This window comes from Vulpes vulpes, chromosome 2 (genome assembly GCF_048418805.1).
Source record: "Vulpes vulpes isolate BD-2025 chromosome 2, VulVul3, whole genome shotgun sequence".
NCBI classification, from domain to species: domain Eukaryota; kingdom Metazoa; phylum Chordata; class Mammalia; order Carnivora; family Canidae; genus Vulpes; species Vulpes vulpes.
In genome coordinates this window covers 64,041,064-64,066,056 of record NC_132781.1, presented here as the reverse complement: position 1 = coordinate 64,066,056, position 24,993 = coordinate 64,041,064, and the positions used below count along the sequence as shown (strand labels likewise).

The 24,993-nt window shown below is 39.4% G+C and overlaps 1 protein-coding gene and 1 pseudogene across 3 annotated transcripts in view; one reads left to right on the top strand and one right to left on the bottom strand.

Annotated features, from left to right (window-relative positions):
• Positions 1–24,993, top strand: part of SLC4A4 (solute carrier family 4 member 4) — a 424,139-nt gene that overhangs the window by 30,429 nt on the left and 368,717 nt on the right. The window lies entirely within an intron of this gene.
• LOC112923628 (splicing factor 3B subunit 4 pseudogene) lies at positions 3,443–14,336 on the bottom strand (annotated as a pseudogene).

Here is a 24,993-nt window from a genome sequence, read left to right as displayed (position 1 = left end):
AATTCTCACAGAAACATTTTTTTTATTTTTATTTATTTATGATAGAGAGAGAGAGAGAGAGAGAGAGAGAGAGAGGCAGAGACACAGGCAGAGGGAGAAGCAGGCTCCATGCAGGGAGCCCGACATGGGATTCGATCCCGGGTCTCCAGCATCCTGCCCTGGGCCAAAGACAGGCGCCAAACCGCTGCGCCACCCAGGGATCCCCTCACAGAAACATTTTTAAAGATATGAATGAAATATTATTTTCTTATTGTGGATAATAACTTTCCACACTTGAAAAGTACTTAACCCATGCTCTGTTAATAAACCAAAAAAGCTCTTTATTTGGTATGCAGATTAACTCATTCACATACAGTAAAATGTACTCCCCAGTTTATGTGGTTTGTTAACATGTTTGAGACTAAGTTCAGTTGAAGATGGTTTTTGTCTGCTTTTGTTATTGTGAAACTAATTTTCTGTTTCAAAAAACATACCTGGCTCAAAATTTCTTACCTTTCACACAAAATTGATCAACACACATATCCATACACTCTCCATCCCCCCCCCCACCCCCCAATGCTTAATACTTGAGAATTTTATAATTATTTTCTGTGCATCTGTTCTCTAACCCACAATATTGTTTCACTTCAGTTGGGTAAAAGAGGAAAAAATAAATCAGAAGGTAGATACCAGCTGGTTTTCACTGTAAGAAAACTGTTTTTATTACCTGGGTTAATAGAGGAAGAATTTTTTAAAAGTGCATTTAAGGGTGCTTATAAAAATATTTTAAGTATAAATGAAATCCTATGATGAAAAGAAGTGGACTTTTGTACTTAGAAGGTCTTTCAAAATAGCAAAAATTCTGAGCAATATAAATGGCTTGGAAATGAATCTGTCTTATGTTTGAAAAGAAAAAAAAAACTGGGTAGGGATTGTTTGTTTATTTAAATGGTAAAAATGGAAAAGCCTAAAGAAAGGAGAAAAGGGAGAAATAGTGCATCAGATTGTGTTCTTATAGCTGTTTTAATGGAATTTTGCTACAACTGGCTGATTGAAACATGTGTTCATCTTATTTTCTTCTAGAGACTTCTCTAAACTGAAAGTAATAAAAACTCCTCACACTCTGCAGTGTCAAAGAGAATGGGGTGCCATTCTCCAATGGGAGAAGTCCCACATTCCTAATGTGGCAGAGGGATCTCCCTTTCTAAGGATGAACTGCTAGCCTTTCCAAGATGGAAGAGTTCTGATGTAGTAACTACTGTAGTTCGAAATAATTTCTCATTTCCATTATGATTTCCTCTTCAATAATGCAAAATTCAAAGTTTATTTCTTACCTTCCAAACATATTTTCTAGTTGTCTTTTTGTTATTGATTTCTACCTTAATTGTTTTTGGAAATTGTATGCTCTATTTCTATTCCTTTAGTGGTTTCCCTAGAAATTACAACATGAATATTTAATTAATCAAAGTCTAAAAGTAATCAATACCTGTATTGTCTTCTTAGACAATAAAGGTCCTTAGAACACTTTAACCTCAAATATGTCATTCTTGTTTGGACAGGTGGTATTATTGTATGAGTTCATTAACCCAAAGGATATTGCTATTGTTATTTTATAAAAAGTGTCTTTTTAGATTTATCTATGTACTTACCACTTTATTTGGCTCTTTATTTCTTTTGTCTTCTTTAGCATTCTATCTAGAAGTACTTTTCTTGTGCTCGAAGTATACTCTTTAGAATTTCCTTTACTGAAGATTTATTTGTGGCGAAGTGTCTCTGTTTTTGCTTTTCTTAAAATATCTTTATTATGCTTTTATTCTTGAACAATTACTAGTTGTAGAATTCCTGTTGGCAAATGTTCTCTTTTAGCATGTTAAAGGTATAATTCCACTATCTTCTGGCTTCCAATGTTGCTGTTGAGAAGCTAACTGCCTGTTACTTATTTTTAATTAATTTCTTTCTTATCTCTGGAAGCTTTTATGATTTTTAAAATTTATTGTTTTCTTTGCAGTGCTGCTCTTTCAGTCTGAATTTCTTTTTATTTTTCCTGTTTGCTATCCGTAGAGAAGTTCTGCATATCTTCTATGAGGCAGCAGTGAATACCAGCCTGGGATCACCTTAACTGTGTTCATGGCTCCAGGTTCCTTGATCCACCCAGGTGATAATGCTCCCCTGTTTTATGAAGTTGTAGTCCTTTGGAACCTTAATTTACTGAAGAGAACTTCTCCTATTGGAATCTCATGTCCTGGGCCTTTATTTTATTCCCCTGGGTTGTCAAATGCCATCAAGGCAATACTGCTTCTGTGCTGGCTTCTCTCTCTGGTCTCTGCTTTCCTTTCAATTTTGGCCTGGTAATTGCTTAATATCTTGTAACCTCTTTGATGCTTTAAAGAAGACTGAACAAATATTTGACCTGGAAATTCTGGTTGTTTTCATTGGGAGGGTGGTCTAAATAACCCCTTCTGCCATTGTTGGAAATCAGAAAGATTTCAGCATAATTCTGGAATCAGCAAGTAGATGGAACAGAGATAATTGCTGTTGCTAAGTGGTGTAATGGTAAATTTACCATTGAGTGTTTTCGAAAGAGGACATAGAATTATAGAAATTTGATTTGTGCCCACAGAATTTTGTAAAGGCTTCAGGTTCAGAGATGCTAAATAAAGAAGAGAGTGAAGGTAAGGAGTAGGGCCTTTAAAAAGACTGATTGCCTAACACCAGCAGCAAATGACTCCTCATACTCCCCCATTAGAACTTTCTTTCCTGAAGAAATTGAACTTTCTGGGGCTCCTGGGTGGCCCAGTTGGTTAAGCATCTGCGTTTGACTCAGACCATGATTTCAGAGTCCTGGGATCGAGCCCTTATCAGGCTCGCTGCTCAGCGGGCAGTCTGCTTCTCTCTACCTCTCCCTCTGTGTATGAGCTCTCTCTCAAATAAATAAATAAATAAATAATCTTAAAATATAAAAGAAAAAAAGAACTTGAACTTTTCTAGATCTCTACATGCTGGCCTTAGTGTTTCCCTCTTCCTGTGGACATGTCCTTGCCTACCCACCACAAAGAGAAATCCATTGGTTAAAACAGTTACTATATACAGAACTTCCAACCATTTTTTAAATGTGTGTGTGTGCCACTTGTCAATATGAATAGAAACCAAGGAACAGCAAAAAATTGTAGAAAGTTTGCTTTGTGAAAGAAGAGACAGAAATAAACAAATAGACAACGTAAATACGGAGGAACAGTAATACTGCAGAGAATTTCAGAAGACAAAACAAAATTAATTTTATTTATTTATTTATAAAGAAGGAGTTTAGTTTTATTTTCTCTGTGCATTTGCAAAACACTTAGGACCAACATAGAAATAATAATAAAACCTCCTGTGAAAATTACACTAAAAAAAAAAAAAAAAAAAAAAAGACCTGAGAAGGATTAGTGCCTTAGCTCTAGGGAGCTACAGCAAATCTGATTGGTCCAAGGAACTGAAAAGATATTAGGAAGATAAGACAGAACAGGAGGTGAGAGAATTAGAAATTACTGAGGAAGAGGGCCTCGGAGTGGGCCACGAGGGGGAACTGGAGGCCCCGGGGTGAGTCTGGGTGGAGGCAGGGGCCCCCACTGGCAGCCGTAGGGTGGGGGTCATGGAGGTCCAGTGTATCCATGAGGAGGCATTAGTGGAGGAGGTCCAAGTATCCCATGTGGAGGCATGGGACCTGGGTGACCCATGGGAGATCCAAAAGGAGGCCCTCGAGGGGGCATGCTCATCGGAGGAGGGCCAGGATGAGGCATTCCAGGTGGTGGTCGGGGTGGTGGCTGCCCCCCCAGAGCCTGGGGGCCCAGCATGTGGGTGTCCTAGGCCATGAGGGCCATGGTGGGCCAACTGCATCTGAGACATCCCTAGATGGGGCGTCCCACTCGGTGGGAATGGGTGAGGCTGCGAGTGTCCATGTCCAGGATGTCTGCCCCTGGGGTTCCTGCTGATGGTGGACCGTGTCCTCCAGCCCCAGGAGGCATAGGTGGCGGGGGCATGGCTGGGGGTATCCCAGGTGGAAGGGCTCCAGGAGGCGGCACTGGGGGTGGGAAGGACCCAGGGGGAGGCATGCCTGGTGGAGGGAGCCCAGACCCCAACGATGATGGACAGGACTGGGGGCTGAAGGTGGAGGGGGTGCATCTGCAAACAGCTGATGAGGGCGGTCAGCCTGCGGGAGAGGGTCCTGGGCGGCTGGAAGTCGGTCAGCTGCCGAGCCGAGGCGCTCCCCCTCCGAGCCCTTGAAGGCACAGGACACGGTGATGGGGCGGCTTCAGAGACCCTGCCGGTTCAGGGCCTCAATAGCTGCATCCGAAGCGTCAAATGAAGCAAAATTAATAAAGGCATAACCTTTGGAGTTGCCTGTATCAGGTCCCGCATAATCTTAGGGGTTTGTAAGATGACCCCGAAGGCGCTGAAAGTATCATAAAGCAGCTTCTCATCAGTCTCTGGGTCCAGATGGCCAGTGAAAATGTTGGCCCCCACGTTCAGGTTCTTGGGAGCCGAATGCAAGACTCATACTAAGGCACATAGGTATTGCACTGCAATATGCTTGGGAAAAAGAGAAAATATTTTAAATTTCCAAAAAGAAAATTTAGATTACTTTCAAAGAGGAAGTACTCAAAGTGTCACTGAATTTCTTAAGGCAACCTATTGCTTGAAGGCAATAGAGGAGTAACTCTAAAATTTGAGAGAAAATTATTTCAAACTTAGAATTCTATACCTAACCAACTATCAATAAAACTGTTAACAGAATAAAGATTTTTAAGATGTCCAAGGATTCAAGAAATTTATCTCTCACATACTGTGAGAGAATTTCTTAAATTTATGTTAAGAAATTTATTGAGGAAGTTTTCTAGCAAAACAAAAGAAGAAACTTAAGAAAGAAGATTTAAGATATAAAATTTAAAGGAGTCATCAAGTCCCAGGGTAACTCTTTTGCCAGAGGCCTAGCATGTATTCAAATTGCAGTAAAATGCCAGAGGGCTCGGAAGGTTATTTCTCCCCATACCTCTAAGACACAGCATAATATTACTGATTCAATGGAGTTTTTAGATATAAAAATGGAGAATAATTACAATAAAGATTTTACAAGAAGGAAAAAGAAGGCAATTCGAAACTTCAGGAAAAACATGTATCCAAGAAAGAAACGTCTGTTTCTTCAGTGAACAATATTTATATGCAAATATTATTTATAAACTTATTTAAAATACAACCAATAGTGTGCTGGTAAACATTTAACAAATTACTCTAAAATACACATATATCTACATACATACATACATTTATGATGACTTTTACTTGTATAAAGGATATATATGTAGCCCACCATTTACAAATAATGAAATATACAAGACTCTTTATAGTAAGTTCTATAAAGTCATTGATTCTCACATTGTGCTTTTGTTGAGTTTTGCTGAATTCTTGGAACCATAGCTAACTTATGGTTGTGACTGACAAATAAATACACTTCTGATATGTATGTTGAATTTTCTTTTATCTTAACAGGTAAGAAAAATGAGGGGTACCTGGGTGGTCCACTCGTTAAGCATCCAACTCTTGAGTCTGGCTCAGGTGATGATCTCAGGGCCATGAGATCAAACCCTGCATCAGACTGTGCTGAGTGTGGAATCTGCTTGAGATTCCCTCTCACTCTCCCTCTGCCCCTCCTGCTTGTGCTCTGTTTCTCAAATAAATAAAATAACTCTTTAAAAAAAAGTAAGAAAAATGAAACAATGAAGACATATGTCAGAACTGCACTCATTTGCTAATGAGATAAACAACTTCTTTGCTGAAATGAATACCGGAAAAGTACTCCTTCATTTTTTGTTCTGTTCACGATGTAATGGGTAGAAATGTAATATACTTTAAGTTATACCTAAATTATTAAGCTTTTCTCCATTATTTTCCTGAGTCTAAAGTCTAGACAATTAACCGACCAATAAATCAAAGCCCAGATTTGTAATCTGCTGATTGCAACAGTGAAATGCTTCTATCATCATCAATATCAAGCTATCAATGTGCCACTGAACACAGAGTTGGGAAGCTACAGGTGGTAGCATAGCATTGTATAGTATTTCTACCATACAGTTACATTAAATGTAAGTAACTTCAACAGCATAGATAATAGCAAAATGTAGTAACATAATTAGGAAGTTTAAATTTTGATGTTCATTACTTTTTAAAAAATATTTATTCATTTATTTGAGAGAGAAAAAAAGAGAGAGAATGCTAGGGAAGAGGCAGAGGAAAAGAATATCCAAGCAGACTCCTGCTAAGCACAGAGGCTGACTCCGGGCTCAATCTCATGACCTAAGAGATCAGGACCTGAGCTGAAACCAAGTCAGATGCTTAACCAACTGGGCCACCCAGGTGCCCCTCATTATCTTCACTTTTAATATAATTTATTTAGTTATAAGTTCATGTAATTTAATTTTTAATAATGGCTACACTTAACATTTAATTGGCTTGTAAAATTCCTAAAACAATTAGCTTTTGCAAGTTGGCACAAGTAGGCTCCAACATACCCCTGGACATGGGGCTATTGTGTAGAGTGGGGGAAACTAGGTTGGAAGTGGTATAAAATAGAAAAATCTTCATTTCCCATAGTGCAAAGCAAAAATATCATGACCAAAGATGTTAAAGGCAAAAATATATTTTTCTAAAGATTTTTATATAGTCATTAAATTATTTAAATATGATTAGAGAGAGAAGGATTGGGAGGCTGAGTAGTTGTAGGGCAAGACAAAGATTTTATTAGAGGTATTTCATTTAATATTTAACCCTGGGTATGCACTAAATTAAGTTTATTATTTTTTAAAATTAAATTTATTAAATTAAACTAACCCCTGGGTATATACTCTAAAATATTAATAAGAATAAAATAAATGCAAAATATGTATTTAATAATATAGACATTTTGAAGTAGTGTGAGATGGTATTCTTTCTCATGGTAAATGGTCTTATATACTGTTCCAGATGTTTGTGTCAAATCATTATTTGGGTCTAAAATTTGATATAACTTTTGGATATTTTTGACTGAGCCATTTTGAAGTGGTATTTAAAATTTTGCCAATTTTTGGTTGATAGTGTCAATTGGGACAAATTTGAGATGTTTCTACTCTGACTGTGTAATTTGCTGCTTTCTTTTGGCAGTCACTGAGCTCTTATGGTTTTAGGCCGTTGTTGGCTCACTAAGATTTTAATTAGGCAGCTGAGTCCCATATGTTGTATGCACTGCTTTAATTTCACTAGCATGTTTATTTGTGTGGTTGTGGCATTTTAACCCCCTGCTTTCCCAGAGGACATACAGACAGTCTGGTAATTTGATATATGATGTAACCATAGGACACATACCAGTTCATCAAATGTCCTAAGCCTACCCACAACTTTAAAACCTGTCTGGAAAGTGAGTACATAGTAAATTCTGTTCATTGTCTTTTATCAGGTCAATTGCTTTTGTTTCTTTTTTCTTATTCTCATTTCCACACTACTAATTTTCATTACAACCTTTCAGTTTTGAGTTATTGCACTGGCCTCCTAACTCATCTTTCTACCTTCAAATTCCACTGTTCAATCCATCTTGGATAGCATCAATAAACTAATTTTCCAAAAGTATCACTTTAGTGTCTCTACCCTGCTCAAATATCAATTTTTTTAAAAAAGATTTTATTTATTTATTCATGAGAGACAAAGAGAGAGAGAGAGAGAGGCAGAGGGAGAAGCAGGCTCCATGCAAGCAGCCGGATGCGGGACTCGATCCTGGGTCTCCAGGATTACCCTGGGCTGAAGGTGGTGCTAAACTGCTGAGCCACCCAGGATGCCCTCAATGTTTTTTTTCTAAAGAGATTCAAACCTACTAACTCAGCCAGTAATCTCCAAAGTGAGGTGGGTAAAACCAAGGGCATGTAAAAGACAACTGGAAGAATATAGCAGAACTTTTTGTTCCTATCCCTATACTACACAAAGAAATATATATATTTTTAGGTAAAAAAGAAAATAAATGTCTCATATACCCATTGATACAAGAACTGCCTTTCAGACTGTATGTCACATGATCATACCACTCACCACTCACGATACCTGAGATATCTTGAAGTAATTAAGTTTCAAAGTAGAGTATAGCAGTTGTTCCCTTATTTTTTGGGTTAACTTCCAGCATATTTTGATGTTTTTCTATTTAGATGCATCTAGTTATGATTTATTGATTGTATGGTTTCATGGGAATATGAAAGAGGCTTAAGAAGATTTAGGAAAGAAAGCAGATTGAAGAGAATGGTAACTGCACATGTAAGAGAACAACAAAAAAAAGGTCAAGGGGCAGCCCGAGCGGCTCAGCGGTTTAGAGCCGCCTTCAGCCCAGGGCCTGTTACTAGAGACCCGGAATCTAGTCCTATGTCAGGCTCCTGCATGGAGCCTGCTTCTCCCTCTGCCTGTGTCTCTGTTTCTCTGTCTGTGTCTCTCATGAATAAATAAATAAAATCTTAAAAAAAAAAGTCAAGCTATTACTTCAGTTCTTAATGTAAATGCTTTGTAAGCCGTATTATGTAGTAAAAATAGTGCAACTAATAAGATCTGACAACAATTTGATCGAAAAGATTCAAAATTACTGAAATGACAATTTGAAACAAAAATTCATGTTCTTATATTTAACAATACATTTCACTTTAAGCATTTATTGTATTTGAGATTTTAGTTAGTGATAGTACAAAGCCATTAAATTAGCAAGATGTGTAAACTGTGCACCTAAAAAGGACATATTCCAATTTTGTGGAGCTTGAACTTCAGTTAGTTTTGGAGGATTCTTTAAGGAAAAAAACACAAAATGGTAAATGCAAAGTCAAGAGTGAAAGTGAACATTTATTTAGAGTGAGAAGAAATCACAACAAATTACTCAGCTTAAAAAGCAGAAAATACCACAAACAACATAAAATCCAGAAAAATAACAGCGTTTTTATAGATGAACTGCTGACATGCCTCTATAATAGCATCTTACTATTTTTTTAGCTACATCTTCTTTGAATACTTTATTGTATTTGTATCATAATTACTTTGTACCATAATTACTTTGTAGTATTTTCTAAAGACAAAATAGAAGGGTACTCATACTTTAGCATAAGTGATCAAGACTTGTTTTTATCATCAATAACTTGCTACTAATAGTGTTATATAGATTTTTAGGACTGTAGTCAAATTTGGAGAAACTTTTATCATGTGAATGTTTGGGCTGCAAGATTTTGGGGAGGTTAATATTTTGTCACGTAAGAAAGACTAACTTGAAATGCTCTCTGAACCAATAATACCAATTGATCAGAGCAAATTCAAATGCTTTTTTAAAAATGCCCTCATGTTGCAGTGAGCTACATAACTGTATAATCAAATTATTCTTATGCTATATATTTTGGCCTATTAAATAAACAAATGTGTAGGAGTTCTGTTATAGGAACACCTGTTCTTTAATTGTTTTGCTAAACAATTGTTTATTATTTTGCATAGCAAAACAATAAAAACCACTTTATCTGGTCCTTCCAGATTTCATCAGGACAAGATACATGCAACAGACTCTGATAGATGGCATACATAAACTATGTGACTTCACACATAGACATACCGATTGTAGTATTGCTATACAATCAGTGCCTCACAAACACAAGAATTATAACAAATTCTGTTTCATGTGACTACAATAAAGAGAAAACAAAAACCTATGATTTGTTTAAAAATGAATATGGTGACAGAAGAATTTCTAATGAGAACCCAATGGTTTGCTTATAATGTTACATATCTGATGACTGGAAGAATTTTTCACAGATAAGCTTCTGGTTCCAGAATTTCACACATTGTTTCCTTCACTTCCACATATTTTTGACACTGGGTGACACTGGCCATAGAAGAGATTCATATTGTTATATGACCTCTGATTGTGCATGTCACATCACAACCACACATGAGTCAGTAGAGTGGGCAGGAACATTCCTGGAAGGCCCTTCTACTGGGTTGGCTAGTGATCACCTAACTACACATGGAAGAGCTTAAGAATCACATAAAGACGTTCCACTAAACCCAAGCTAAATGTATTCCCAATTCTACTTCCCCTTATTCAGATCCCAAAAATGGTTGCATCCACCTATATTCCCTCTAGCACAAAGGACATATAATGGAAAAATCAGTGTGGAAAAGAACATTGTCTTAGTTACAGCCAAAATATCTTACCTCTGCAACCTTTTTAGATATATACATTGTGGGGGAAAAGCTCATGCAGGTGCACAGTCCTGCACTTAAGCTTTGTGAGCATCATGGTCCCTAACTTCAAAAAATGAAGTCAAGTGGCTACTAATATTTTATTTGTATTTAAAGCATTTGACACTTAACAAAATATAGAATGTTGCTGAGCTTAATGATAAATTCTTTTGCAATTCCTTCTTTATTTAAAAGTAAAGAAAAAATCCACTGGATATCTTTTGACATCTATGTCAGCCACTAAAGTCAATTATCAAAATAAAATGTGTAGAGCCAGATTTTGAATTGCTATGTCATAAAGTGTTATTCAAAGATTAACAAAAAGGGGGGATCCCTGGGTGGCTCAGTGATTCGGCGCCTGCCTTTGGCCCAGGGCACGAACCTGGAGACCCGGAATCGAGTCCTGTGTTGGGTTCCCGGCATGGAGACTGCTTCTCCCTCTGCCTGTGTCTCTGCCTCTCTCTCTCTCTCTCTCTCTATCATGAATAAATAAATAAAATCTTAAAAAAAAGATTAACAAAAAGGGTATTAAATCATATTGCTCTCATTAAAAATTTTTTTTTTCACAGATGACATAAAGGATTTTATACCATAAAAAACAAAGAATAAAGATATTAAAATATTATTTCATTATTTAAAATAGTTATAAATAAAATAGTTATAAAAGTACAAAATATAGATTTCTTATACATATGTGTATAGATATACATATGTATGTACATGTACACATACATACATACATATTGGGGAGTGTGCTCAAAAATCTTTACATGGGACTTAGACCCGGTGGCTCAGCAGTTTAGCGCTGCCTTTAGCCCAGGGTATGATCCTGGGGACCCGAGATTGAGTCTCACGTCGGACTCCCTGCATGGAGCCTGCTTCTCCCTCTGCCTGTGTCTCTGCCTCCCTCCCTCTCTCTCTGTATCTCTCATTAATAAAAAAATTTAAAAAATCTTTTCTAATAAGATGTACAATTCCAAATACCTGGGTATCATTGAATTAGGCATTAATGACCCTCAAAATTTGGCTCCAAAGGACTCCATCTCTTGAGCTAGGCTGAATTAATTATTCCTAGTCCCTAAAACAAGCCTTTATTTTCCTACCCCACTGTCATTATCCAGGTAAATCCTACCTCAGCTTCCAACTTGGAATATTTCCTTTTTTTATGGCTAACTCAAGTCTTATCTATCTTCAAGGATCTGTTTTTTTAAAGCTTCCCTTGACGTTTTCAGTTTTCAGAATTCTCTAATTTTGTTAAATGAATAATACTATTTTAAAAAGATTTATGTGGGATCCCTGAGTGGCTCAGTGGCTTGGCGCCTGCTTTTGGCCCAGAGCGTGATCCTGGAGTCCGAGGATTGAATCCCACATCGGGCTTCCTGCTTGGAGCCTGCTTCTCCCTCTGCCTGTGTCTCTGCCTCTCTCTCTCTGTGTGTGTCTCTCATGAATAAATAAATAAAATCTTAAAAAAAAAAGATTTATTTGAGAGAGAGAGAGACTATGGAGCAGAAGGGGAGAAAGAGTGAGAATCCCAAGCAGTCTCCGCATTGAGTGCAGGTCTGACACAGGGTCAGTCTCACAACCCTGAGAGCATAACCTGAGCCAAAATCAAGAGTCGGATGCATAACCACCTGAGCCTCTCAGGTGCTCCTTATATTTACTGTTTTAATATGTTGTTAGCACTAAGTGATAGCACACTGTAAGGCTTCTCTTTTATTGTATTATTTGTTTTAATGCAATGTAAATCATACTTTACAGCTTCTCAAAGGCAAAGGCTCCCTCTTATACTTTTGTATCCCTACAGCACCTAACACAAGTCTATGCAAATAATAGTTACCCTATGAAGATTTGTACAATCAGTACCTTTTTTGGAAAAAATCAAGTTAAGGGGAGGTATCTTTGGAGTTCATGAAACCCTCTTTGGGGGGAGGCTATGTGTGAAGGCAGTCGTAATGACAGCCTTTTTCTTCCCAGTGACACACTGGGAGAAAGTTCTTCCCTTTATACATCTATCCTGTGCTGAGAACATCATCCTCAGGATGAATATTAATTGAGGCGTATACACTAAAATCTCAAACTATGACACTAAAGGGAAAGAATGGCTTCATTTAGAGTCCCGATGTGATTAGCATATTCTCTTTCCAAATGAGATAATTTTATCTTCTCCACCGCTTACTTTTCTTATTCATCAAAAGACCATATTCACTAACAATGGCAGATGGGAGGGTGGGGGTGTGTCTGTCCATCTCCCGCCAGTTTGACATCTCTGTGGACGGAAAACAAACTGATAAAAAAAGAAAAAAATTCTGAGTTCCTTGTGAGCATCCTAGTGGAAGCTCCTTTGGGTTTTCCTTTTCAGAAGGGCACTGTACCTGTCCCTCTGTAGACGTTGCTTCTTTTTTAACAGCAGAGGTCCTCCTTGCTCAGCAGTCCTCCAGGATCGAGCAGCTACTCATCCTAAAGGCGTGAGAGAGTTGGGAACTGCATGACTTAGACGGATTATTAAAAAGCCATTGTTAGTGCTGTAACTGGGTTTATGATGTTTTTTCATCTCGACACCTGCCGACATCTAAAGGTTCTAATTAACTGTCAATCAGGGCAGAACGCTCAGCCTTGTGCCTGGAATGACTATGTGGAAGTATATGCAAATTGATTAGGTTAAAGCTAAGAAAGAATCTGTACTTTAGAGAATGAAAAGCTATATTAATCCAGGATTATCAAACACTGGTAAATGTATTATCGACTTTGTCATGATGCCAGATAGAATAATACTGTGATCTAGAGCCCAGATTTCCCGGACACCGGTAAACCATGCTGGCTCTGGCCTGAGGAGTTCTATTGGAATCTACGAGGAATAGAAAGAACCAAGCCTCACTCACCCTAATCGAGTATGTCTGGGGTCCCATGCCCATGAGATTGGGACAAGCTCTACCCTGTGCCACCCACCTTTTCCCATCTGTATCCATCTCCTACTGTGTTATCAGATGCTCCAGATGGAGCTTCCTGTGCCATTGTTAATTATTATTATTATTTTTATCTCTTCAACCCATAATGTCTCTAAATCTCCTGGCACTGCAACTGTTGTCTTTGTTGGAAAGAGATGATAGCCTTCTGAGACGGTGATGGTGGTATTTCTTTGTAAGCTCTCAGGAGCAATGTGGATACTATTCAAGTTTTAGAAAATAATAATTACGTCCTGACACTTTAAAAAAGTGAGTTTCTTTGTAATTAGTTCTAGTATTTAGGATTGCTTTGAAATTCACTAGGGTTTTTCCTTTAAACAAGACGAAAAGATTCAGCTTATTTCTCTTGTTTGGGATCCTTTGGGATGAAAAGCACTAAAGAAATGTAAGCTATTATTAATCCGCCCCTTCTCCAGGCACATGTCAACGGGGGCTCTAAAATGTATATCAGCTGACGATATATCTTGGTTCAAAGGAAGCTGCAAAATTATTTTTAAGCATGTACTTTGAATTTGCCCAAAGCCTGTCTATTTCCATGGCAATGGAAGTGGCATCCTGTGGCTAAGGCTCCTGTTGGTTTTAGCAGTTACAGCAGGTTCAGCTGGATGGATGCTATCTCCTGGATAATGCCTAGTGCTTTTCTCGAAGTGGTTTGTATAGAAAGGTTGGGGAGTGGTGTTGGTTCTGCCTGGATGCAGGGGGATGAACAGATCTTCCATATTTCCTCCAAAACTTTGCACCCTATAATATGGACTGTTGATGATTGCTCTCTCTTTTGCACTTGTTCACAGCTCTTGCATAGTGAGAAGAAAAGAAAGTCCTCATGTCTTGTCCCACATAGCTTTACCAGTTGTATGCCTAGTTGGAATTTTTATTTTTTTTTAAGATTTTATTTATTTATTCATGAGAGACACAGAGAGAGGCAGAGACACAGGCAGAGGGAGAAGCAGGCTCCCTATGGGGAGCCCCATGCGGGACTCAAACCACTGAGAGCAGATGGGATCACACCCTGAGCCAAAAGCAGACGCTCAACCACTGAGCCACCCAGGTCTCCCTAGCTGGAATTGTAAATAACACTTCCTTTACCATCGTTGCTTCATAGCTGGTGTTGACTGACCCCAACCAACCAGAAGTCATGGTCTCTGCTACCACTGTCCTCCATGGGCTATTAAGCACCTGCATGTGTGTACTTGTGTGTTGGGCACTGCAGACAGAGACAGCTCGAGACCACTCCGATGCAGGTGGACGTGTGGTGTGGAGAATGTCGTGGTAACGAGTAAGCTCTGAACACCAGCAGTCGACAAGGCCAGAGGTTTGTATTGCTTGTCAGTTACAGTAAGTTGCTTGTTGAACCTCCATGTCTACCACGATGGTGTCTGTAGAAATTTGGGCTGTTCTCATTTGGAAATGAGTGAGAGCAGTAGAGCCCTTTTGAGTTCCCTGCCCTGGAACTTCTCAGGCAGAATTTTTGGAGCCTGAGATTAATAGCCCGGGAAGCATCGAGATGTCCTCTCTCCCACTTGGACTCTATTTTCCAGGTAGCTCTGTGAGGCTGTCTTCACAGCGTGCTTCATTACCCATTCTCCCTGAAACTCAGTTTAAACAACGATCATTTATTTGCTTAAGATTCTTCAGTCTTTTACTCTCTTTGCTTTTTGGCTTTTGAGGATTTTATTAATGTATCCTCAGGCTCAGAGATTCTTTCCTCAGTTGTGTCCAGTCTACTAATAAGCCCATCAAAATTATTCTTTGTTTTGCTGACAGTAGGTTTTTCTTGTTTTTTTCTTTTTTTTTAAATCTCGGCATTTCTTTTGGTTCTTTCTTAGGATTTCCATCTCTCTGCTTACATTGCCCATCTGGTTTGCATGCTGTCTACTTTATCCATCAGAGCCCTTAACATCTTACTCATCATTGTTTTAAATTCCGTGTCTAATAATTCTAACATCCCTGTTTCTGATGATGACTCTGTCTCTTCAAAATGTTTTTTTTTCCTTTTGGTGTGCTTTGTATGTTTTTTTTTTAGTAGCTGGGCATGATATACTGGGTAAAAGAAACTGCTGTAAATAGGACTTCAGTAATGTGGTGGTGAAGTATAAGGTCAGGAGGGAGCATTCTTTTTTTTTTTTTAATTAATTTTTATTGGTGCTCAATTTACCAACATACAGAAAAACACCCAGTGCTCATCCCGTCAAGTGTCCACCTCAGTGCCCATCACCCATTCCCCTCCAACACCCGCCCTCCTCCCCTTCCACCACCCCTAGTTCGTTTCCCCGAGTTAGGAGTCTTTATGTTCTGTCTCCCTTCCTGATATTTCCCAACATTTCTTTTCCCTTCCTTTATATTCCCTTTCACTATTATTTATATTCCCCAAATGAATGAGAACATACACTGTTTGTCCTTCTCCGATTGACTTATTTCACTCAGCATAATACCCTCCAGTTCCATCCACGTTGAAGCAAATGGTGGGTATTTGTCGTTTCTAATGGCTGAGGAATATTCCATTGTATACATAGACCACATCTTCTTTATCCATCATCTTTCGATGGACACTGAGGCTCCTTCCACAGTTTGGCTATTGTGGCCATTGCTGCTAGAAACATCGGGGTGCAGGTGTCCCGACGTTTCATTGCATCTGAATCTTTGGGGTAAATCCCCAACAGTGCAATTGCTGGGTCCTAGGGCAGGTCTATTTTTAACTCTTTGAGGACCCTCCACACAGTTTTCCAGAGTGGCTGCACCAGTTCACATTCCCACCAACAGTGTAAGAGGGTTCCCTTTTCTCCGCATCCTCTCCAACATTTGTTGTTTCCTGTCTTGTTAATTTTCCCCATTCTCACTGGTGTGAGGTGGGATCTCACTGTGGTTTTGATTTGTATTTCCCTGATGGCAAGTGATGGGGAGCATTTTCTCATGTGCATGTTGGCCATGTCCATGTCTTCCTCTGTGAGATTTCTCTTCATGTCTTTTGCCCATTTCATGATTGGATTGTTTGTTTCTTTGGTGTTGCGTTTAATAAGTTCTTTATAGATTTTGGAAACTAGCCCTTTATCTGATATGTCATTTGCAAATATCTTCTCAGAAGGGAGCATTCTAATGATCCTATGATTCTGTGTTTGGATCCAATCTTTCAGTGAGTCTGTATCTCTGGACTATGAACTTCACAAGTATTTCTCAGATTTTGTTGTTGTTGTTGTTTTTGGTCCCCTTTTAGGGCAAGTATGCTAGAGTGGGCTGGAATTGGGTACTTCCCTTCTCTCATATGAAAGACTAGAAAAGCTGAATTTGGGTTATTATTTCCCTTCCTGAAAGTCAGTTGGGCTCTAATAATACCTTAGCAGGTTAACTAGTTTCTCCTGAGGGCAGGTCTTGTTAAGAACAGAGTGCTCTGGCTATTTAAAAGTGGTTCCTTTTCCTCTCTCCCTACTGGATACCTGAGATTTTTCTCCTATATTTACTATGGGAATCTGGTTGAGCACTTAGAGCTAAATCTCACAATATTGTGGGGAGCCTCCTAAGACTGGATCCCCCTGCAGCCTTTAACTCAGAGTTGTCTGTACTTAGTCTCCAGCAATTCCTCAATTAAAATTCAGATTTTCCTATCCAGATGCTGGTTCCCATGGTGGTATCTGCCTGGGAGTCTCTGCTCCAATAGTTATTCTCTGTATTCTCCTATTGATCTCTCCAATCTTGGAGACGGCAGTTTGCCTTGTGTCCTCCCCTTTCCTATGGATCCAAGAAGAGTTGTTGATTTTTTAGTCTGTTCAGCTTTTTACTTGTTCTTAGGACAGAGTGGCAACTCCTAAGATGCCTACATGCAGAACTGGAAAACTTGCTTATGATTCTTCATTTTGTCTATGACTTGGCAGGGACAGCATGATTCTGCCTCATGTGGTGTTATCTTCCAAGATGGCTCACTCACACAGCTGGCAGATTGATACTCAAGTGGGGCAGCCAGCCAAGGGCACCTCTGTTGGAAGGATTCCTGGGTTCCTCTCCATGTGGCCAGTTTGGGCTTCCTCACAGTGAGGTGGTCCACAGTGGTCAGGTTTCTTACATTTTGACTAGTTTCCCCCAGAGTGCAATAGCAGAATTGTGGACCTTTTGAAGACTTAGTCATAGATCTAACACAGCATTACTTTTGCCAGGCCTCAGGGCAGCTCAGATTCAAGGGAAGATATGACACAAGGATGTGAATACCAGGAAGTATGATTTATTGAAGGCTATCAATGTAATAACCATCCAGTTTGGCTCCCTGATTCTAGTGGTTGTCCTTGCCTTGATACCTCCTATTCTTAACTTGGTACTTTCAGTCCTCAGAATTTTAAGGTCCTGACTTCCTCTTGTCAGAACTTCCAAGGACTGAAGTCCTCCTCCCCAAACTTGATCCTCATGCAGCTACCAAATGCCTTGCTCTGCCTGGTTCTGCACAACCATTGATATCCTCCATGAAGTGTCCTGGGGACTGCCTACCAGTTTGCCTGGGCCTTCACTATATGTCTGACTCTCAAATAGAGGCCTGAATACACCTACATATACGAAACAGTGTGCCAATGAGTGTGGGGAATTGCAAGAGAAAAACGGGAATCATCTTCCCTGAAAGTTTATTTTATTCCAGAATATAGATGTTAAAAATTCTCATTTCATTATTATTTTTAATACAAAAGATATTCTATTAAAGTACATGTATATAAGCATATTCTATTGAAAGTTTAAGATAGGACCAAGGCTTTAAAGACACTTAAAGCTTAGTGTGGCTGCTCCAAACTGTACCCCTGGACTCCCATATTACTACTAGAGATTGCCTTCTCATCTTGCTTATCCTGCCATCCCCACCCAGTTCCAGATTAGACTACATTATGGCCTGGGTCCTGACTAAACGGTACTTATGATGCTTGCTGACAGTCGCTTCCCTGTAAAGGGAGAAAGCTGTTCTGTGAAGGAGGAAGAAAATACCTTGTTTCTGTGTCCTCTTTCTGGGGCCCAAATTCTGTTCTAAACTTTGCTCCATTACAACTAGACACTGCCATCTGCTCTATGTACCTCCCATGCCACTTGCTTTCTCAACCTCTCAATACCACTGATTGAGAAAACTCATTCAATACAATACTGAATGTATTAGTTTGAATAGAAGCCCTAGAGACCAGGAATTTTCTTCCTCTGTTACTGAGCATGGCTGAGAGGCTTCAGTAGTGCTGTTGGGAACTTCAGCAATTCTTCATTTTTGATTCCCCAGTATTCTGGGAAGACTCTGAAGGTTTTGCTGCCCCATAGTCTGAGTCCATTGCTGTGGACCACAGTCCAATTTCCCCAGCAGAGACAGGATGGTGCTTAGGGAGCTTGGTGGTAAATTTTAGATAGGCTCCAAGGATGCCAGCAAGTATTGTCTCCTCTGTGTATGGCAGAGGCTGGGGCTTCCAACTCTAAAAGAGCCAAGGTGATGGAGCCTCTAGGGAAGGTGGTGACATGAGGCAGTGGACTACAGTCAGTGCTTGCTGGAGATTACAGTTGTTTGAGACTCCCATGTTGAGCTGCAATAAGCCTTTAAGAAACTACAGAGGAATAAAGTTGCTCTTTAGCTTGGATCAAATATCTTCACTAGATCCTGGAGGTAAATACTTGTCTTCTTAGAGTTGTAGAGCTGTTGAACCTCAGCCTAACCAGTCTCCTGAAAGAACTTAGAGTTTTGGATTTAACTAAGACCCTCAACACTTCTGGTGTTCTTCTGACTGAGTTTCCAAACCTTCACAAGCCTTGAGGTTCATAATGCTGCAGAAATAAGAATTTGGGGGAATCACAGAATCACAGATCTTGAATCTCCTCTTTTATTTTTATTTTTTATTTTTAAATCTATGGTCCTCTCCCTTTGGATGGGTAGCTTTAGAGCCTAGTGCAACCAAGCTGTCTGTGAGCACAGGCCCAGGTGTTCATCTCAAACCTTGTTTTAATGTTTCTGAATCCGGTTTTAGTTTCATCCTAGGGTCTTCAGTTGGGCTCTCTGGGGGTAGGGAACACAGTATCATACACGTCCTTGATGACCTAGAGACCAACAGACCTCGGTTCAAGCCTGATGTCGTTAGAGAAGAATCCTCATGCATAGCTGAATGCTTTTCTCACTAATCTTTTTTTTTTTATATTCTTTTTTTTTTAAGTTTTTTTTTTTAATTATTTATTTATTTATTTATGATAGTCACAGAGAGACAGAGAGAGAGAGGCAGAGACACAGGCAGAGGGAGAAGCAGGCTCCATGCACCGGGAGCCTGATGTGGGATTCGATCCCTGGTCTCCAGGATCGCGCCCTGGGCCAAAGGCAGGCGCCAAACCGCTGCGCCACCCAGGGATCCCGCTTTTCTCACTAATCTTATGTGGGAATATATGTTTTGAGTTCTCTTGAGAGAGAGCCAGATGTTCACATGCCACTTGGAACAGATTAGAGTAGAGCTAATTTAGAGAGACCTTTAGTAATTGCAGAAAAGTCAGTGTTAGCGTGGGGTTATCTATAAACCCCATATGTGATGTACACCATCCTCTGAGGAATCATCTGGGAGGGGTCCAAAATAGATTCAAGACTCAATTATGGTTTCATATTTTCAAGGGTCGGTATATTATAAGAGCAAAGGTTCTAGTGTCAGACAAACTAGTTTGAAATACCAGTTCCTCCTGTACGAATTGTGTAACCTTGGACAAGTTACATAATCTCTTGGGGTCTCCCTTTTCTCATGTGTAAGTGTGTGGTAACAATAGTACTACCTCAAGGTGTGTTGGGTGGGCCAAATGAGATGATGTGTCTGGCATGTGGTAAGCCTTCTATAATTCTTGAAATAACAACAACAGCAGCAACAACAACAACAACAACAACAACAACAACTACCTTTTTTGTGTGCAACTTAGAGTAGGTCTGGCACGGTCTTAAGCACATTACATGTTTTACATACAAAGAGGCTATGTTACTATCACCAGACTATTGTTAGCGAACAGATGGGGAAGCTGAAACTTTTTTTCCTGAATCCAAAGCCTAAGCTCTTAGTCCTGGCCAAAGAAGAGATACAGTAGTTGTGATAGAAGCCTCCATCTTGGACCCATGTTCTGGTAACAGGATCCCTGTCATATTTTCTTCTGTCCCCACCTTATAATCCACACTGGACCTTAGTTCAGGAGTCATCCTCTACTGATTGCCAGTCCATGAAACTTTATCTGATGGCAGTTTGTTTTCTGGCCAGGATACCTGAACAGTTTGTCCAGCATTCCTCCTATGGTATAAAAAGTGATGCCTCCAGAGGTAGCTTCTTCACCTGAATGGACATTTTCATTCATTTATTCATTCATCCGATAATGTTTAGTGAACAGGATTATAAGCTTCTAGATCTCAAGATCCTTTAACCACTTTCTCTTTTAGGGCCTTCTCATAGCTTGACCAAGCCCTTATTTATCCTGACAAATAGCTCTTGACCACAACTTCATTGTTACCTTCTTTCTGCATATTTTCTGGACATTCAATACTCATAGGATTGAAAATTTTCAAGTAGTTGCTACTTGTCCCCCTTGTAAATTTGAGCTCTGAGAGCAACTCTAACCACTGGTACCATCTGAAAAAAGAAGTAGAGATGAATTAAGATGCTGAGATATGTTGTGTTAACACAGGGAAAGACTCTTCTGTGTCTGGTTTGTTCTACTCATGAGCTTAAAGGCAAAGGAGTACTTTGACAGAGTTTCATCTACAAAGTAGTTTCCTGAAATAGGCCCCAATACTTTGATTGGCAAGGGTGGCTCCTAACACACAGAGAAAATGCCCTGGAGATCTGCTCTTTTGCTGATATTGGGCTCTAATAAAATGATGGTGTTAGTTTTTTAATATGAGAATGCTCCACGGGTATATTTGCCAAATTCCTTTCTATATTTAACAGTGTCATAGCAGGGCTCCAAAAGACAGACTTCATTCATTATGTCAGTGTGGCCTTGGAATGACAAACCAAGTAGTTAAGTTGATTAATGAAGGGTATGTTTTGTCACCACTTCAAATAAAAAAAAGCTGGAGGGGTCAATAAGTGAACTCTTTCTGGAGGCCAGTGTTATCACCCCTATTAAAATATTAACACTATCCATTTCCTGGCTGCCTTACTAATCAATTTAATTTCCGTATTAATTTAATTTTAGGCCAGCCTCTTTCCCAAACCTTGCCCAGGCAAACAAGATAAACCACAGGTGGCAATCACATCAAATGGTGGTCATGGGTATTGTCAACTTTCTTGCAAAACTCTAAGCAGCGTCTATGGGAAAGAACTGTCTTTAGTAGGAAAAGAAAGATGCAACCAAGAGCACACCAAGACCTTCCATCTTTCCAGTTTTAAGGAGTCAGTGGGTTATTAAATTTCACTTAGTTCATACTATCTTCAAAGATCTATACAGTCAGTGAACAAAGTTCTCTTGAGCAAGCATTATCTTAAGGTTCACAGATTATCCAAACACTGTTTCTTCTCTGCACTGATTGTATCTATCCACCTTTGTCACAGTGATTCACACTTCTGAGCCAGTGAAAGTGTTCTGTTCTTTTCCAGGGAGGGAAGGAGGCTGATGGGGTATGTTGGGAGCCAGAGGAAAGGGTATAGTTGAAAGAAAAAGAAAGAAAGAAAGAAAGAAAGAAAGAAAAAGAAAGAAGAAAGAAAGAAAGAAAGAAAGAAAGAAAGAAAGAAAGAAAGTCAATGATTGATCCATTTTTCTCTGTTTAACCAGAAGAGATCATTTAGTTGGAAGGGAAGTGGTAATTAATCTATTTCATCCAGTAAACTGCTTCTTTTTGGGATAGTTGTGATGCTTGATTTTTTGGTTTCCCTTTTCTTGGGTTTTCCAGTAAAACTATTTTAAAACAGATTTTTTTTAACAGTTTATAACATCTAATGGTAATAAATAAAACCTGCTAAAACTTCCAGATTTATATCTCAGAGTTTCACTTCTCTTTGATCTTCAGATGTCTGTATTGAAATGCTTTGGGTTTTCATTTGGATTTGTAATGAACATCACAAACACATTGTTTTGTTTTGTTTTTTTTTTCCTCCAAAGCTGCTTCTCCTTGGCCCTAACTGCCCTATCTCATTAAATGTCATCATTTACATGTTACTATTGCTCGGGCCCCAAACCTAGGACTCATTCTCGATTTCTTTCTTCCACACTTCCCCACAATAGGACAATCCCTTGATGGTTTGCTTTCAAGATATGTATCAGATATGAGCACTTCTCATCACCTCCAGTACAGGAACAGTAGTTCCAGACACAATCAGTCATCTCTCACCTGGACTATTGTGGACTCTTAGGCTTCCACGCCTGCCCTCCTTCGGTATAATCCTATGGCCAAAGTGATCATGCAACTTCCTTGCTCAAAACTCTGGAATGACTTCCTGTTACATTTAAAATAAAATCAAAATTTCTTATCATGTCTATGAGGCTCTTATCTTTATGTTCATTTTCTGCTGTTCTTTTCCTCCTCATGCACTCCAGCCACAGGGACTCAAACATTTCAAGATTTTCCCCTCTCAAAGCTTGTGCTCTTGCACTTTTCTTCTCTTGGACTGTGCTTCCCTCATGCCTTCACCTGGCTTGCTCTCTCACTTCACTTGGATCTCAGTGAAATATCTTCAGCAATTAAAACTTTGTTTATATTTTGTTTTCCCCACTGGAAGTTATTTTTTTTAATTAATTTATTTATTTATGATAGTCACACACACACACACACAGAGAGAGAGAGAGAGAGAGAGGCAGAGCCACAGGCAGAGGGAGAAGCAGGCTCCACACAAGGAGCCCGATTCAGGACTCGATCCCAGGTTCCCAGGATCATGCCCTGGGATGAAGGCAGTGCTAAACCGCTGAGCCACCCAGGCTGCCCCCCACTGGAAGTTAATTCCAAGAGACCTTGTCTGCCTCCCTCATTAGTATCTCCAGTACCATAGAACAGCACCTGGAACATATTAGTGCTTAACAAATATTGAATAAATGGATGAATACATTTGTTTGTGTGTGTGTGTGTGTATATATATATACACACACACACACACATATATCTTTTCTGTCTATATACACACCACAGTGATGCTTTTCCTTCCTTTCCCCTTGCACTTCTCCCCTGCATGAACCAAGGACTTAGGTTTGGTTTTGTGTGGGTTTTTTTTTTTTTTTTTGACAATGTACTCTGATGGAGTGGAGTAGGAGGAGAGGATGAATACATTTGTGTGTGTGTATATTTATATACATATATACATATATATACATGTATGTACATACATATACACACATATATACATACACATATATGTACTAGTACATACATATATATAAATATGTAATAGGAATTCAACTGGAGAGAATTAACTGTATTAAGGATCAGCAAAGCTCTCAGGTCAGGGTTCAGTGTTGGGGGAATAGTAGGAGAGTGAATAAGGAGGAAAACAATACTGGTTACATAAATAGCTACTATCTAACCTTTCCCATCTTTTCATCAAAAAAAGGCTTAAACTAAACTAAACTAAAATTCATTGATAATTTATTAAGTCTAAAGCATGGGAGCAGGGAATGCAAAGTTGCATAACACATAGCTCCAAATACTTATATGGGTGTGTGCATGTGTGTGTGTGTGTGTGTGTGTGTGTAAGAGGGACAGGTCTTATTCAGAAAAGGAGAAAGGAAACTTCTTCCACAAACTGCAGGTAGTCATTGCTTTATAATCAGACCTGATGCATGGAAATGCTATAAGATACTATGCAGTTAAGAGTATAGCTCTAGGACAGAGCTTCCCAGTGACTTTGCCAGTTACAAGTGTGCCTCATGAGCAGCCTCCTCCTTTTTGTAAGACCAAAATAAACATATTAAGTGTAAAACTAAACACTACACATAAAAAAAGTGGGAAGCATTTAAGCATAAAACAGGAAGGAGGTGTTTTAGAATCCACTGAAGTAACTACTCTGGAAACTTGTGGGGGCTATTTTAGGGTATCTATGGCATTTGAACTCAATCATGGTTCTTGCTGTCCCTCTGTTTTAGGAGAAAAGAGTGCCTTGGTGACTATCCAGCCATGGCATTGAGAGCAGAGGCTGCATCCCATTTGGGGGGTATTTACCAGTATGAGTTTGGGTCTTTTTAAAGCACCTCCTATGCTCTCCTTGGAGATGATACCCAGCAGTTGGAAATGCAGTAGAGTGAATTCAACTCTCTGCAGTCAAGCCCAAGGAGTAATCTTTTTTTCTTTCCTTTTTTTTTTCTTTTGAGAGAATTACAGGGGGTATTGGGAAATGTATGGGTTTTTATTGTTTGCTCTTTCTCTCCTCTCTCTCCTCTCCCTGTCCTCTTTTTATCTTCCTCACCTCTGTTCACTCTCTCCCCAGCACTCCCTGGAGTTGGCGGTTGATGACAATCAGTGAGTAATAAGCAGTCAGAGAGATGAATTCCAAAGTCAACTGTGGGAAACTAAACCACACACCACAGTGATGCTTTTCCTTCCTTTCCCCTTGCACTTCTCCCCTGGATGAACCAAGGACTTAGGTTTGGTTTTGTGTGTGTGTGTGTGTGTGTGTGTGTGTGTGTGTGTGTGTGTGTTTGCCAACGTGCTCTGATGGAGTGGAGTAGGAGGAGAGGAAATAGGAAACAAATGGGGCTTGACTTAATCACACCAGTTAATTTGTCAGAATACCAAGTTAATTTATACCATCATGACACAGAACATCATATTTCAGGACACAGAGTTAAATCAAGAAGAATCTGACAGTTTTTAAGATAGGGTCTTTCTGGGGTGGTGGTGGCTGAGGAGTCATTG